Source organism: Filicampus tigris, chromosome 12 (genome assembly GCF_054856515.1).
Source record: "Filicampus tigris isolate MCC_2025a chromosome 12, RoL_Ftig_1.0, whole genome shotgun sequence".
Classification (NCBI taxonomy): Eukaryota; Metazoa; Chordata; class Actinopteri; order Syngnathiformes; family Syngnathidae; genus Filicampus; species Filicampus tigris.
In genome coordinates, this window is record NC_141228.1 from 12,482,134 (window position 1) to 12,488,139 (window position 6,006).

At 38.3% G+C, this 6,006-nt stretch overlaps 1 long non-coding RNA gene across 1 annotated transcript; it reads left to right on the forward strand.

The window, feature by feature from the left end:
* The first annotated feature begins 3,006 nt into the window (after positions 1 to 3,006).
* LOC147138396 (uncharacterized) lies at positions 3,007 to 5,655 on the forward strand. Its single transcript, XR_015089048.1, has 3 exons — positions 3,007 to 3,068; positions 3,738 to 3,825; positions 3,903 to 5,655. It is a non-coding gene; the product is annotated as an uncharacterized LOC147138396 (long non-coding RNA).
* The last annotated feature ends 351 nt before the right edge of the window (positions 5,656 to 6,006 follow it).

A 6,006-nucleotide genomic window follows, 5' to 3' on the forward strand; every position in this document is an offset into this window, starting at 1 on the left:
TTCGCCAGTATTTTTTTTTTTTTTTTCTAAGCACATTTTTCTTGACCCCTGAGTCTAAAAGGAAAAAAGAACTTCATAACAAACAAGCAAAATTCTGAGTGACATTTGCACAAGGCCAAGGTGTCAAACTCATTTCTATCACAGGCCATATCTTAATTTCCCTGACTGGAAACCATATAAAATTCTTTTTTCACAGTTGTAATTCTAAATGTATAATTATACAAATTAATTCTCTTTAACTAGGCCCTACGTCTCCCAAAACGCCATATATACAAGCTGTACAAAGAATCCGTTTACCTACATCAGTGGTTCTCAAACTTTTGTTATTGCCACCATAATGACCAACACTGAAATACAGTAACGGAAGTGTTCATCAAAAACGATTCCAAGTTTGTATTCTTCTTATTATTTATTGTTGTAAACCGCTGTAACTTTATTCACTTTTACAATCACTGACCTAGATTAATAAAGAGAAGTAGCTGTGAGTGCAGTAACAATTAAAAACACAGGCGCTGTCCAATTAATTTGTCTTGTCTGCACTTAAAATAGTGAAAAGGTCCAAATGAATCAGCATTATAGGATATACACAATTTCCCTGTATTTGATTAACATATTTCTAACAGCACATTGAGTTTTAAATCAAAATACATGAGAAATAGTGACAAGCAAATATTTTGGTACATTCACCAAAAAAAAGTTGTTGTAAAACTGGCTCAAGTCAAGAAAAATTGCAATTTCAGCATAGATTTTCTGCCAAATCAAAACAAGAAATCCATTCAGCAAGAAACATGCTTAAGCAAGCTCCATAGTGATATGGCGAATTTGGCCCCCGGGCCTTGAGTTTGACACCTGTGCACTGGTCCGTTAGAAGCGCGCTTGAACCCACTTGATAGCTAAAGTTTGTATGTTTGCCAATGAGTGCCTTGAAGTGCACTCAGTCGGTATACTTGGCCTACATACAGTACATGAATTACAAGTGTCATACTGTACAATTACAGTAACGCAAAGGTCCCTTGCCAACTCTGAATGTTAATTGGCACCTTGCATAATAAAACTACATTGCACAACTTCAAAATGAAATTACAAAGGTGGATTAGTGGTTAGCACGTCTGGCTGACAGTTGTGAGATTGGGGACTCAAATCTGGGTTGATACCCAACCTTACACAACACAAATGAACAGAATAGAATAGAAATGATCCATTAGATTTAGAAAAAAATAAAAATACAAAAAAACGTTGTGAGCCGTCACATCCATCACCTGCACGTGGGCCCATTAATCACGACACGAACAGCATATTGTGTGCTCTTCTCGTTAGCTATTAATGCAAAATAAATCGACAAACAGACTACAGTGTTGTGTCCTGATGACCCCTAAACCAAACAAAAACCTGAAGAAAGTCATTTCTGGAAAGAGACTAGAGTGAGGTTATGCCTAAATATATTACGATCAAAAGTTAGCAAAACAATATATCCAATCTAATTTACATATCAATTATCCTCGTTAGGGTTGCCAGGGAGCTGGAGCCTATCCCATCTTATCGTGGGCTAGATGAGTGCTACACCCTGGATTTGTTGCCAACCAATTGCTGGGAATACACGCGTAGGCAAAATTGTTGGTAACCCTCTGTTAATGAAAAAAAAAAAAAAACAGTGGTCACAGAAATAACTTGAATCTGATGAAAATAAGAACAGATAAACAATGTATGAAAATTAACCAAAGAAAATCAAACATTGCTTTTTGAATTATTAAAAAAAAAAAAAAAACATGTCACGAAACAGTCCAGGACAAAAATGATGGTACCCCTAGAAAAGATTGAAAATTATTTGACCATGGGGACATGTTCACCCAAAGTGTATCCTCTAATTAGCATATCAGGTGTCTTCAGACTTGTAATCAGTCGGTCAGCCTCTTTAAAGGATGACACATAGTCACTGTGCTGTTTGCTGATATGGTGTGTACCACACTAAACATGGAAATGAGGAAGCGAAGGAGCGAGTTGTCTCAGGAGATTAGAAAGAAAATGATAGACAAGCGCGTTAAAGGCTATCAGACCATCTCTGAGCAGCTTGATCTTCCTGTGATTATCGTTGCACGTATTATTCAGACATTTAACATCCACACATTCACGTTAACAGCCATGGATAACTTAGTTTAGAATTAAATCTAACATGCATGTTTCTGAAACGTAGGAAGAGGAAAAACATTCGAGAAAAGCATGGAGAGAACACTTCAAACTGAGATTCAAATCCAGAACCGTTGACTCAGATTTCGACATGCTAACCACATACTTCAAGGAATGTTGAGGATGTTGTAAAGTTAAACATTTTGAAGGCCGAAACGAAAAACAACTAAATATCTTGGTGCTCCCTCATTTGTAAATTAGACCATTGCGTTTAGGCGTGTGTCATAAAATACAGTTGCATTTGTGGACAAATGCTAAAATGCATTTAAATTATGTCTTTCCTGCCCCCCGGTCCTGTAGTTGGCGCTAATTCCCATTAAAAACTATATATTTTTTTGCACTGCAGTGACATCTGCTGGATGTGGTGGGTCACTGTCACACTGCCAACAAAATCAAGACTTAAAACAACGGCTACAGCATCCACGTAACCCCAAATTGTACATAAGTCTGAACGTGCCGTAGTCTACCATTATCCTATACTAACCGAGGAGTGAATTCCTAATTACAGTAAATATATTTATGAAAAACAGTTGTGCTCCATAAATACAAAATAATCAAATGAAAAACAGTAAGATCGGAAGTAACTGAGCGTGCCTTTGTGTACCGTGTGACGTACTGCTGCACAAACTAGTCCATTGTGCTACAAAACATTTTGCGATGTGTATTTTAATGTCATAAAGTAGCACTCAATAAGATATTTTTTGTAGTTATCAAACAAACAGTAATAACATTAATAAGATGTAAAGAACCTCTTTTGACTCACTTTTTGCTTCAATTCAATATATTATGCTGCTCCTTCAGGTGTGTACACCATACGGATGTACCTACATAGAGACAGAGAAGCCGTATTAGTTGTTCTTTGCAGACGATTAAAATATGGGCCTGTGAGTATCCTTATATTATCTCTCTACGGGTACATGTGTTGCTCCACCGTTTGTGTGAAATAGCCATTGCTTCAATGTGTTACAACATAGATGCTAATTGATAGTCTTAGTCATGGTGTTTTTATCAGGATTCTGTTACGCGTTAACGTTAGCATTAAGTTAGCCGACAAAGGCTAAGCTATCTGGTTGTTTTAAATCCGCGTGTACCTTGTTTTATGTTTAGTTTGACAGTAAACTTCAACTAGGAATGGCTTGGAAACAGCTTGAATGTTCGTTTTGTTGTGAAGTGAGTTGAAGCCTCTAATTTTGAAGGTAAGATTGCTAACGCGGGTTGCTAGCTTGCTGCTAATGATGTGATTGAATGTTGTCTGCATATCCAGGTAGAGATATTCAGCTATATATATGACTTAGCCTGGAGAAAACTCCACCGGACCACGAATCGCTGTACTCAACATTTAATGTTGTCTTTCATGGCCCTTGTACAAAGTGACGTTTTTGCCAAATCCAAACATCCGCCAAACCTTGCCTCACGCGACTAGCAGTTATTATTAAAACTAGAGAAAATTTGACTCGGCATTCATGACTTGATAAGCAGCAGGAGAGAAGGAAAAGAGGCTGTGGGGGTAAGAAACCTCCACTGGGGCGTAATTATCATTCTCCATAATGAAGTGACTGCAGAGGAGCTGCCCCGCGTCCCCAGAAAGAGGACGCTGATAAAGAGGAGGCCTGCGGAGGCTCCATCAGCATCCCTGACTGTGTAAGCAGCGCACCTTATTCACTCAAGAATTCCTTACCTGAACAAAACAACATTTGTAATATCACGCTTCTCTGCAGGATCAAAGATGACATCCCGGGTGCTTGTTTGGCTGCGTACGCACACAAAAACAGAGCTGCTGGTGTGGGACAAACCGAGCAGGATTTTCACGCCGCATGCCTAAGAGGATACAGTTGATTTTGGCGTACCGCAGCAATGTCAGAGCGGCTGTCAATACGGGCGCAAACAAAAAGCTCCATGTTTGAGTTCTGGGTGGCGCAAAAAAACAAATAAACCAGAGGGCATTGTGTTCAAAACCAGACTTTTATCGTCCAGGGACCCGTAACAGGATAACAGGTAACAACGAATCGTGTCTGAGCTTCAGAAAACAGGTCAGCCGTGATTAGTTGTTACTTGAGACTTGAGCAACTGCGATGTTATTTTCAGTTGACAGAAAGTGACAAAATGGCCGCCCCCTGAGAGGGATAAAAGCTGGTTGATTTTGCTGCTTGACTCATATTCCATAAACACAATATCAATCAGAATGCCGTGTTTGGACTTGAAGTGGAGGCACACAAAACATATTATTGTCAAGAAAATTTAGGGGTTGACTTCCCCTTTAAATTTATCTGAACTATACTCAAAAGAATGTACTGTATATGAAAAATACTGGATTTTAAAAAGTAAATGTCATAAATTTTAATTGCCTTTAATTATTTAGCGAACCTCTAGTTGTACTCATAAAACACTTTAAGAATCACTGCTCTAAAAAATAAAATAAAAAAAAAAAACTTGAAAAAATTCAACCTTTTGTTCTAGGACTATTCCTGTAGTAATACATCTTTTTGCCCTAAAAAATAAAAATAGCTTGTTTCATGCAAAGATTTTAGATTAGCTTTTAATTGGCCCAAAGATAAGGTAGGTAATAGTAAATTGTTGTTATTGTATTTTTTTATTGCTGAGCCAGTCCTCATAATCTCCAGTAATCTTGCACTTCCTTTCACTGAAATTATTTTGCGGACCCCCAAGATACAACTCGTGGGTGCAGGGACCGTAGTTTAAGAACCGCTGTTGTAAAAGCAGCATGTACTCCGCACTCGCATGCTTCCACAGTTCTACTTCAAGATTGCTTTTTATCACCAATTACAGTTCCCTTTGGGCCCAACGACTGAAAATGACGCAGCAGGGAATGATTTCAATTCTCCGCTTTTCTCCAGGGCTCCTCCTACGATCGTGGAGTGCAATTTACTCCAAATCGAAATGGACAGTGGTAAACTTTTTCTTTTTTTTTTTTTTGTTTAGAAGCTGCCCAAGGTGAACTTTAATGCTTGAACTGCTGAACTCGCTGGGAAGTGCTGAAGAAAATGAAGCCCTGTGGCCTATTAGATCAAATTATACATCTATTCTGACACTCCCGATGGAGATAATAGTGCTTAAATTACATATTAGTGTTTTAATCATTAATTAACTGCTTTCTGCCGATATTGTCGAGCTGAAGGAAATCAAAGTGATGTACTCACAGTCAGAATCGAAAGAGGCCAAGCCAGGCAATATACATTCTATACAATAACACAACTCACCCCTGTTCTAAAATCATTTGTTTGTTTGTGCACTGAGCACAATTCTGAACATTAATCTCAACATGAGAGGTGTCCTGGCTGGTCCACCATTATTGGTGACCGCTCGAGTAGGTAATCTGGGGTTGCCATGGTGTAGTAAAATAGTTGTCCTTCTCGAGTGTGCCATCATAATGATTTTGAAGCAGCTCATATTTATTCTTAAAACTGAATTAGAAACCACGAAATGACTCAGGTTTTTTTTTTTACGCTGTAGGAAACATTTTGGGGATTTTCATACCCATCGGCGATCAGTATTTATTGGTTCAAGAGATGATGTGTTCCTCTTTCAAATATACTAGTTTAGGAATTGAACCTGTGGCTGTTTTGTCCCAATTGATGCTGCATATGAGCAAATTCATTTGTACTGCATTAAATATGAAGTGCAAGAACTCTTGAGTTTTGAATCATTTAAGGTGTCCTGGCTGGTCTACCAATTTACAGACCACTGAAATAGGTTAGTGTAGTGGTTGGCAACGGCAATGGCAAATGCCATCCTCCTCATGACTGCATGCCGCATTGATTTTGAAGAAATGAATTCAAGGTACATCTTTTGGATGATACATTT